Genomic DNA, 11,619 nt, shown 5'->3' with positions numbered 1-11,619 from the left:
AATTTGCATGCCTGGAGAAATTGCTCTTATCACTGCATGTACAATCTCAGATTCTTGGAAAGCTTGAAAAGGTCAGCTTAGCTTGTTGTCCAGGCTCTCCAATTTGACCAGATATTTTAAAGTCTTTTGAAGTTTGTTTGGATTTGACCACTTTGAAATGCCTTTTACATTGGAGTTAGACTTTTTAGCTTACTAATCGTTTTATATCCTCTACAGGTACACTGTGGTCATAAAGGGATGGAACTGGACAATCGTCTGTTTTCCAACTTTGGTGTCCTGTGCGAGTTGTAGCCTCAGCTTCCTGTTTTTAGCTGACAAGTGTAACACCGCCGTGGTATTCTGCAGCTGTAGCCCATCAGTTTCCAGGTTTGACGTGTTCAAGGATGTTATTCTGCATAACTTGGTTGTAACGGGTGGATATTTGACTTCCTGTTGCCCTTCTATCATCTCTAACCAGTCTGAATACTTTTCTCCAAACAACTGCTGCTCAATGAATTTTTTCCCTTTTTTGAACTGTTCTCTGTAAACCCTAGAGATGGTTTAAATCCCAGTAGATCAGCAGAAATACTCAAACCAGCCCGTCTCACACCAACAGCCATGCCATGTTCAAAGGCACTTAAATCCCCTTTCTTTTAACCTTGCAAAGCAGATGGATTCGCCTATTTCTGTTTCTCACTGGTGAATCCTTCTTGCAAAGCTCCCATCTGAACAGTTTAGGCCCGGTTAGAAAGTGACAGGACCAATCAGCGTCCAGGGGCAGTGCTTTCGGGCACAGCGTAGTCGTGACATGAGCAAGCAGCAACAAGAGGCCGGTGCAATTGTGGCTGAAGACATCAGCGTGGATGCTGCTAAAGCGCCAGTTTTATCAGAACTTGGCGACATTTCATCGTTAAAGGAAGAACAAAGAACAGCAGTGAGTTGTTTTCTTTTCAAAACCACAAAAGTCATGTCCTGACATGTCTACAGTCGCCATGGTTGTCGTTATGCAGTCCTCCATGGACTTTACTCGTCTGTAGCGGCACACCTCGGTTTGGGGCTATGACGTCATCTCAACCACGTCTACATGCCTAAATGCACTGAGTTGCTGCCATGTGATTGGCTGACTAGCTATTAGTGTTAAAAAGTAAATGAACAGGTGTACCTAATAAAGTGGCTGCTTAGTGTATATTCAAGAAAAACAAACAAAAAGTGACAAAAAAAGACCTATACACCCTCTATGGGCTAATTAGAAGTCTTGGTTCGTATTAAATCATTTAAAAAATGGAAAAGTGAAGTTTTATCCCTCGTTTTCTGACCAGTGTAATCTTTATCGAGTTTCTCTTATTCTGTTTTCTCTGTCATTCTGGATCTTTCTTGGTTGCTCTGATGCCTTCAATGCAAACATAAACAGGAATATTTTTTTTCCACGGATGTACATCGCTCACATGAGCAGACAGATGAAGCTCTTTGTTGTGATTCGGGGTAATTTCCATCTCTTTATCAGAACTGACTGACGTGGACTCGTTCTCATGTAGTGATGGACATAAAAGATGCTTCATACAGTATGCTTCACCAGAGCCCAGAGGCCTGACACGTTGCTCAAGGGCACCTCAACAGGAACATTTAATAAGAGCCCACATCATCCGTCATCTGTCATCAGCGTCACGGCCCGGACCGCTCGCCATTAGAAAACACGCAGCGTTACGTCTTCATTTAATGCTGAAATAAATAATGAGAGCTTTCAGGGTTTTCAGGTCAGGAGAAAATATGTTTTTTCACTTCTCCATATGCATGCCTCATCTCTCTCTGAGCAACATATGGCTGTTAGTCCAAATCTTCTGCTCCTCTTAAGCTGAGCAGACAGCAAACATTACATAACACTTTCACTCACTTTTTCCTCTTGTTTTTATTTATATGTTTAATCTACATAGCTGTCCGTGCATGGCTCATAATTTATATTCTTTACAAAAAGCAGAGCCGTCTTTAACACCCAAAGAGGACTTTCCTCAAACTTCCTGTCTGTCACTTCAGAAGAGGAGTCCTGGTGTGACTGTGAGACAGTAGCCATTAGACTCTCTGTACTCCTCTAACTGTTCATTAACAGTCAAACATCCCTCAGACTGTTCTGTGTGTGTCTGTGTCAGTGAGAAGTGGTGAAGCATGCTCTACAGCTGCAGGAGGGAAGGTTTCACTCAGTGGCGTCTCTCTGTAAAGCTGGAACTCTGACTCACTGTTGGTTAATGTGTGGATGGCGTGACAGATGAGTCTGACATTTTCACTTCAGATTAAGAGTCAAAACAGCTGATCATTCTCAGAGTTAACACACTTTTTCCTTGTTTGTTTGCACATTTTCATTGTAGGGTTTTTATGCCTGATGACTTCACAGTTTCAACATTTTCAGTGATAAATGTTAGTTTGAAGCTTTGGGTTTGCTGATGAAATTACTCTGCGTTCCAAATTATTATGCAAATGACATTTTTATCTGATTTTCCTTAATAGTCGATGCAAATGACAATCAGTATAATTTTCAAGTCATCATCTGTTAGAGCATAATTCAAAGTTTATTTATTTTTTTTTTTAAATAAAAACCTCAAAATGCACTGTTCCACATTATTATGCACAACAGTGTTTCAAAACATTTTACAGGTTGTAAAGAACTGAAAATGGTCATGTGTTGAGTTTGCAGCATTAGGAGGTCATATTTACTGAAATCAAAGCTATTTCAATCAAAAACATCTTAACAGGCAAAGTTCCATGTTGACATAGGAGCCCTTCTTTGATATCACCTTCACTATTCTTGCATCCATTGAACTTGTGATTTTTTGGGGAGTTTCTGCTTGAATATCTTTGCAGGATGTCAGAATATCCTCCCAGAGCTGCTGTTTTGATGTGAACTGCCTCCCACCCTCATAGATCTTTAGCTTGAGGATGCTCCAAAGGTTCTCAACAGGGTTAAAGGTCAGGGGAGGATGGGGGCCACACCATGGGTTTCTCTCCTTGTGTGCAGCCAATGACACAGAGGGATTCTTTGCAGCATGAGATGGTGCATTGTCATGCATGAAGACCATTTTTCTATGGAAGGCACTGTTCTTCTTTTTGTACCATGGAAGAAAGTGGTCAGTCAGAAACTCTAGATACTTTGCCGAGGTCATTTTCACACCCTCAGGGACCCTAAACGGTCTTACTAGCTCTCTCCTCATGATTCTGGCCCAAAACATGACTCCGCCCCCTCTTTGCTGACATCCCAGCCTTGTTGGGACATGGTGGCCATCCACCAACCATCCACTACTCCTCCATCTGGACCATCCAGGTTTGCACTGCACTCACCAGTAAACAAGACTGTTTGAAAATTAGTCTTAATGTATTTTTGGGCCCACTGCAACCATTTCTGCTTGTGAGCATTGGTTAGGGGGGGCTGAATAGTAGGTTTATGCATGACTGCAAGCCTCTGGAGGATCCTACACCTTGAGGTTGGTGGGACTCCAGAGGCACCAGCAGCTTCAAATATCTGTTTGCTGCTTTGTAATGGCATTTTAGCATCTGCTCTCTTAATCTGATGAATTTTTCTGGCAGAGACCTTCCTCATTATGTCTTTATCTGCACGAACCTGTCCATGCTCTGAATCAGCCACAAATTTCTTCACAGTACGATGATCATGCTGAAGTTTTCGTGAAATATCTCATGTTTTCATTCCTTGTCTAGGGCATTGCTCTATTTTAGGCTTTTCAGCAGCAGAGAGATCCTTTTTCTTTCCTATATTGCTGAAACCTGTGACCTGCTTAATAATGTGGAACATCCTTCTTAGGTAGTTTTCCTTTAACTGGGCTCACCTGGCAAACTAATTATCACAGGTCCAATTTGCTTAATAATGTGGAACGTGGTAGAGGCTGTATGATCTAAGGATGCTCTGCTTTTGCACATCTGTGCCACTGCTTACATGAAGATTATTGATAAACATTTTCCTTTGCAGAATACTCATTCATTCTGGTCGTTCAGAAATACCAGACAAAACAGTGGTAGGTTGTTCCCTAAGGAAACGGCTCAAAGTTTAGAGATGAAGAGGTGGATGAGGTAAATCTTTCAGCAGGGATTGAGGTGAGGGGGGAGGAAGGCTTGACTTGTAAAGCTCCTGAAAACAAATTCAAAATGATTGTGCCAGTAACACATCCAGGCTATTCAGCAGAACTATCTTTAGCCTGCCAGAGGCTTACTGTACACTTTTTCCTCCTGCTACTGTAAACATAGTGTGTGTGTGTGTGTGTGTGTGGTAGTGAGTGTGTGTGCTCTCTGTTGCGTGACTGCTCTGTTTTTCTCCATCCACAACCATTTAACAATCAGCACCCACCCTCTGTGTGACAAAAGCTCTGAAATATCACAGAGGTGACGCCTGTGAAGGTGTTAGCGAACACATGAGAGTGCGGCGGAGAGGAGAGGAAGCACTGTATGATGTTTTTTTTTTGTGAATGCACGAACAAAATGTGTGTGAAAAAGTGAATAAGTGAGAGATCCAGAATGAGGCATAGTGAACGCACATGTGCATAGAGCATTTGTGAAATGTATGAGTGTGTGTGTGAGTGTGTGTTCAGCGCTGCAGCGGAGGGGAATCCATCATCGTCAGGCTCCTATTGATGTGAATGTCAGAGTCAGTGAGGGCCGATCACACTGAGATGCACCACAAAGCACTCACTATAATTAGACACACACGTTTATACTCACACACACACCCACACACCCACACACACACAAACACACACACAGCTCATGTAGTGTTGGTCAGAGTCTCTGAGAACTAACAGAATCTGCTCAAACAGCCACACTGCTCTTATTTGCTCTATGCTGACATCACCCACTTCAGGGTGACTCAGAGCAGTTTGTCATTTTAACAAAGATAAACAAACAGCTGAGGCCAAAGAGACTTCCTGTTTACTAGCTACTGCTCTGGACTCACTTCAGAAGATTCAACACATCTTCTTTCAAGGGATTTTTAAGACAGCACACAAGATTTACCCACAGCTTTCATAATCCTGCTACAGTGGCTACAAGACAATCTCATCCCTGATTCAATAAATCAATAAATCTTTGTTTGTATTGCTCTGATTCATAGCCTAAGGCCCCGTCCACACTGAGATGAATTCAGGAGAATAAGCAAAAGTTTCTTGCCGTATTGGCGTTTCATCCACACAGGAATGGCGTTTTGTGTGATTGTAAACCGGTCCCAGAGTGCACAAATCCGTAAACGACTACTGTTTTTGTCTCCGGGTTGACGTCCAACCGCATCTTTCTTGAAACGATTACATCACACAAAGCGTAACTCTCCTAAGACGCCTGCGCGGGTCCGGCCAAAACAACAATGGCGGATTACAGGGTTGTGTTCTTGCTGCAGAAGCTTCTGAGCTTGTTATGGCTTTTACAGAAAAATCTGATGCCCCTTTACCACTGCAGAGAACAGCAGACACCAGATGTTCTTAAATGCAACACAAAGACCAACCAGAAGTGCAAATAAAAAAAGGTTTTTGTCAGTTTTCTGTGATCTTCTTCTCCCTTTTGGTGCGTTTCTGTGGCAGCGTTACAGCGCCACATACAGGCATGGCATATGCACTACAGCGTTTTCAGTCATTTTCAGTGGTTCTGTGGTTACGTGGATTTTTCCTGAAACAATCCCGTCTTTATGGAAAACCTTTTCAAAACAAAATGGTAATATATCGTTTTTGTCTCATAAGTCCATTAAACCTGCGCATTGTCTCCCGTCTTATACTGGATTCCTTCGACCTGGTTTCCCTTTCCTGTCCCGTTCTCCTGGAAGGCTACCACGTCTCCTCATGGCGGTGTTCCCAGGAGAAACCAGGGAGAGAGGTAACGCCGGTTAGCCGGCTCGGAGACAGGAGGTCTCACTCCGAGGGATAAACTGTCAGAAAGTGACTGTTTTGACTTGTTAATAGGTGATCGGAGATGGTGACTCTGGGGTTTTAGGGATTGTTTGGGTTTGGTGTTGGGTTGAACTGTGGGTTTTTCATCAAACTGTTAAATACACTGTTGGGATCACTGAAACTGCTTTTGTGTTACGTGTTTTTTTATGCTTGCTGTATTTTTTGTTGTTGTGCTGGGTTTGGGTAACAGTGGAGTTTGTGTGTACCACAAACCCTTTGTGGTGGAGCATTCGGGTGACAGAAACAATTGTTTTGTCAGAGTTCACTCTGGCTGGCACCCTGACTGCATCCGCCACATATAAAGTGGCGCTCCATACAAAAAAGACTGACAAACCAGACCTTGTGTGTCTGGGTGTTTTGTCCTTGGGGTGAACCTGTCTCTGTCTCAGTGGGTTGGTGGGTTTGACGTGTACCAGGATGTTGTGTTTCTGGAAGATCCTCCTGAGTTTCTCCGATACTCCAGACAAGTAGAGAATAATACTGCTGTAACACTCGCTGTTCTCTTCTTCCCTGTTGGTATTCCGTTTCTTGGAGGACTTGATGAGGCCTGTTTAAGGGCTTCCCTGAGATGCTGGTGTTCCATTGCTGGGTTCCTTGTGTTCCAGTGGATGGTGGGAATAAGGCAAAACATCTTCCATGAACCTCAAGCAAGTCCAGCTATAGCTGCTTTTTTCTCTGTGCCCTGGTCTGTTTGCTCGAGGCTACATGGCTATATTTGCAGATATTATCCATTCACAGGGGCGTAGCGAGGGATTTAGGGCCCCTAGAGAGAATATTACACAGGGCCCCCCTTAACTGGCTTGCCAAGCAACAAATGTCTTATTTTTACAGATATCACTGCATTTTAATGTATTTTTGAAGCATAATTTCCCTATTTATGAGCATTATTTTTACTAAATATACTTGCATTATTTTGCAGTGCTGGATCACACCATTTGGACATTTTTAAGGGAGGAGCAGAAGCCCCCAGTATTGTATTTACTCTATTGCAGTAACACTCAACCTGTGGCTCTTTTATTTGTTAATTTGAAATATTATTCCCCCAGAAAACCTTACATGAAGGAAAACTTTAACCTCAGAAATTATCCATTGCAAGTCACACTAGGGGAGAGTGGGGGGATTTGTGCCAAAGGGGAAGTAGTGCCACCCCTTGTTTATAGAAAACTATAGAAGAATTTGGTCATGTGACCACATATTTTTGAAGAGCCATCCATTTTACTCATCCTGCATAAATGGGAGACATATGGCATAAGAGGTAAGCACATTTTAGCTCAAAAACTGTTTTTTTCCTTTCAAAGTAAAATTTCTATGATCAAGGTTTTTTTGATTGTTGTGTCTGAACAATTATAGACAAGTTAGAAAACGTTTCACACATGTTTTAGTGCTTTATTAGGCTACACAATGAGTCTATAAAGTTAGCATGATGTTAGCTCTAAACTGCTGGATCATGCTAGTTTTTCCAAAATACTGGGGCTGGGGCTAAATCACTGTATTGAATGATTCACAAATATCATATATTGTGTATTTAAGTTTTTTGTATTTTCCCAAAAACTAGAAAATATGACTTATGCTCTTGGTTTAATAGGGTGATGATATCTAAATAAAACTTAAATGAGTAATTTTGTATTGAATTTGTCTTGCTTTTATATACCATTACAGTTTATGAGATTAAAATGTTCTGTTTTACTTCAATAATCTTCAATAACTACTGGCACAATTTACCCCAACATATTCTCCCCAAAGGCACTACTTACCCCGCATTGGGGGCAAGTTGTGCCAAGAGACCACTTTTTTCTGAAAGCTGTAGTTCTTAAACAGTTTGTTTCAGATCCAAGGTTATTGTTCTCAGGGATGCACCACATCCTGAAATATGTGTACATCCTTGGGTTGGAGGCATTACTGTCATGGCCTCACTTTAAAGTCACTTTGAGTAAAAATTGGCACAACTCACCCCACTCTCCCCTATTCAGTTTGTTTCCCACATTTATACAGTTGGCTTTAATTGTCAACTTTAAAATTTGTCTATTTTCATTGCCCTTATTTGCATTTTTTGCCACTTTTAATCAAAATTTTACTGTTTTAACCCTTTACCTACTGACCTGGCACTGCGTTTTATATGTCCGGAGTATTATTACCATAACTCTGTCAAAGTTTGTCCGATCAGAAAAATTCCAACAGTGTTGGAAAGCTAACAACTGTGGGCATGCGCACATATATAGTTCATTACGGTACTTGCAACCGTAAGACGTGGGCATTCATAGCAAAACACTATAGCAAAACACCAGAAGTATTGCGAGACCGCTACACAGATTCTCAACACTGTAACTTCTCGAAAGTTTGCTCAATCTAAAAAATCCAACGCTGACAGAGAGCTGAGAATCTGTGCTTTCCAGCAATATATGATGTTTGGTATATATATATTACGGTAATGTCAAACAACACCGTGAAAATGGCAGCTTTGGCAGAAGACGAGTGAGAAAGGAGAGTCAAGGAAGAGAGTGAAAGGAGGGCGAGCGAGAGTGATGTTTTGTTTTAAAAAAAATAGCGTTAGATAGTGACATTTGTGCGTGTCTGTCATGTGCAATAACAAAATGTTACTTGAGAATGTTGAGAATGCATTTTTCCACCTTTGTTTGCACTAATGTTTGCCTGTGTATATAGTTATCTTTTGCACTGTGTTTTGCACACCCAGAGTCCTAGACTCAGAAAATGACTGCTGATTGTTCTAAACATGTATAGGTTCACATTTCAAATGTCAAATCAAAACTTCATGAGCAATAACAAAATTTCTTCTCATGAAAGCCATGAAAAACAAATCTGTTTTTGTGTTTTTCTTCTTTTAAACTGCTGAAAAATCCATATAATGTGCAATAATCATTAACCAGATGTTGAAAAGTCAAGTTCAAGTACTCCTGGGAAAAGGGACCAAAGCTCTCAGACTTAGGGCATTTCCTGACTATTTTACAGCCATAATAACAAAATATGTCCAAATCACCATTTTTAGACTCAATAGGTAAAGGGTTAAGCCCACTTTTGTCATTTCTTTTTGTCAACTTTTTGGCTCTTTTATCCTGCTTTTGACTATTTTTTTCCTCAAATTTTTGCCACTCTTTGCTGTTTATTTGCCTATTCTCCAACCTTTGGCTGCCTTTTGCCCATTAGAGTCACTTTCTACTCATTTTTTGTCATGTTCTTTCCACCTTTTAACCATTTTTGCCACCTGTAACACATTTTTGTCACTTCTCACCCTAATTTTGCCCTTTTCTGTCCTTTTCTGCCACTTTTTCTCCCCCTTTTTTTTTTAACTTTTCACCCAGTATTTGGCTTTTTAAGCCAATTTTGCCTAACCTTGCAAGGCAGATAGATTCACCCGTTTCCGTGTTTTTCGTTGGCGAATCCATCTTGCAAAGCTCCCATCTGAACCGTTTGGGCCCAGTTAGAAAGTGACAGGACCAATCAGTGATGAGGGGCAGTGCTTTCAGGCGCGCCCGAGTCGTGACGTTAACAAGCAGCAGCATGAGCTGGTGTAGTTATGGAGGAAGAGATTAGCGTGGATGCTGCTAAAGCGCCAGTTTTATCAGAACTTGACAACATTTCTTCATTAAAAGAAAAACGAAGAACAGCAGTGAGCGTTTTCTTTTCGCTGGTGGCTACGTCACACGTTTTGTTGCTCTAATTGGCCCGTAGAGATGTGACAGACAGAACATTCATCCAATCAGAGTCCAAGTTATTTTCAAACGTTTCCCAAACGTTTCCTATTGAAGCTTTCAGGTTAGATTTTGCCCCTTTTCACCCGTTTTTGCTGTTTTTTGACCATTTTGCCCCCTTTAACTTATTTTTATTGCCACTTTAACCCATTTTTTGCCACTTTCACCACTTAGATTGTAGCTCTTGCAAATGTATTTTTCATCACTTTGGCTCTTTGTTCAAGCAGGGTTGAGTATCGCTGCTCTATTTGATACAAATTTCAGTCTATCGACCATTTCATTTAGTCACTTTTGATTCAGTAATGACACTAAATGCTAAGAAAAGTAAATAAAATCACACTTTTCATTGTGGGCTTCTCAAGGGCCCCTTCCTACTGTGGGCCCAGGTAATACATACCCCCCCCCGTACTACACCCCTGTCCATTTATAGTCATATTTTCAGCTAAACCACTATCAAATTGATGCATCTTTATTATTTTTTCTTCTACGGGTAAGAAGTTAAATGCACAGCAGGAATTAATAAAGCAATTTTATGCAAACATCTATATAAACAGCTTTACTTACAAATTGTGAAGATGTAAACATTAGCATGCCACAGGCACACAAACAGACACATGCCTTAGCTTGTTAGCATCTTACTGATTATTATTACACAGCGGTGTTTGGTCCTCTGTGTGCATTTGTGTGAGCGTCATATATTATTAAACACAATTGAGCTTTCCCATACATTAAAGAGTCACAAGGATGCACTGCTCAATAGGAATGCCTCTAGTCAAATAAATATTAACATGCATTCATTAAACATTCAAATATAACATTCAGTCTTTACTGCTGATTTAGCGAGAGAACAAGCCTCCTGAGGAAAATATGCCTGACTTAAAATTTACATATGAAACAAAATATTCAAACATAGAAAACGTCCTGTGAAGCATAAAGAAGAGACGGAGGAGGAGGAGGAGGGAGGCGTTACAGTCCTGATGGCTCATAAAGTGGCATGCAGATTTGTTTTTATCTCCCCTCATTTTTTCCTTTTTTTGTTATATTTGAGAGTCAAATTTGCAGAAGGCAGCCGGGCTTCGGTTGCTCATCTCAGCCTCTTCCTCTACGCCGACTACATCTGTTCTCTCTGCCCCGCGGGAATACAGCTGCTTCGACTTTCACAGGACAATACAGAGGAGAGAGGAGAGCGAGCGAGGCAGGGAGTGACTGAGAGAGAGAGACACGGGCAGGAGGAGGAGGAGGAATCATTTCTGCTTTCATAAACTCCACATGTCTTGCACATACAGTCCCAGAAGTCAGTGGCTTAATGTTGTGGTGATGTTGATGAATACACCACAGGGCCGTACCGATCCTCTCTGCAGATGTTTTCCAAGATAAACGCCGTTTACGGCACTTATCCTAATCGAGAGGAAAACAGGTCTGAGCCTAAAAACATTAGAAAGAACGGATGCTTATAACCATTTAAAGCAAAGTAACAAATGTCCCATCACTTCTGCCAAATAATGAGTCTGAATGGGAGCAGAATGGCATAAATAAAAGGGGAGATGGTGAATTAAAGTTTACCTGCTGCTGCTGATACCAGCCATACTTTTTGGTTTGATAATGCAGCTGCTTTAACATTGATAAGTCTACTTAGCATTGTAGTGCACTAGGACATCCTACAGGTGGCAGCGTAAGCTCATCAAAGGAGCACAAAGGCCATCCTTATTCTGCAACAACATTGTTTTAGCTCATTTGTTCAACAGAGCAGATCAAAAACCTCTGATGGATCGAGTCAACACGTATCCTACAGCCGTGGACCAACTTTGTCTTTAAAAATAAATCTGTTTTCTAAAGAACTGAAGTCAAATCTCCTGAAGGTCCAGCTTCAGCAGAAAATGCAGTTCTGGATCAGTTTTGAGCAGAGGTTCTGGCTGTGTCGGTCAGGTTATCAGGTGTTGGGGTCTTCAGTCAGTCAGAAATGGTGTCAGTGATTCAGAGGGTCATTTTAATCATGGACCACAAGG

This window comes from Cheilinus undulatus, linkage group 10 (assembly GCF_018320785.1).
Source record: "Cheilinus undulatus linkage group 10, ASM1832078v1, whole genome shotgun sequence".
Lineage (NCBI taxonomy): Eukaryota > Metazoa > Chordata > Actinopteri > Labriformes > Labridae > Cheilinus > Cheilinus undulatus.
The sequence above is the reverse complement of the archived record's forward strand: the minus strand, read 5'-3'. Positions refer to the sequence as shown.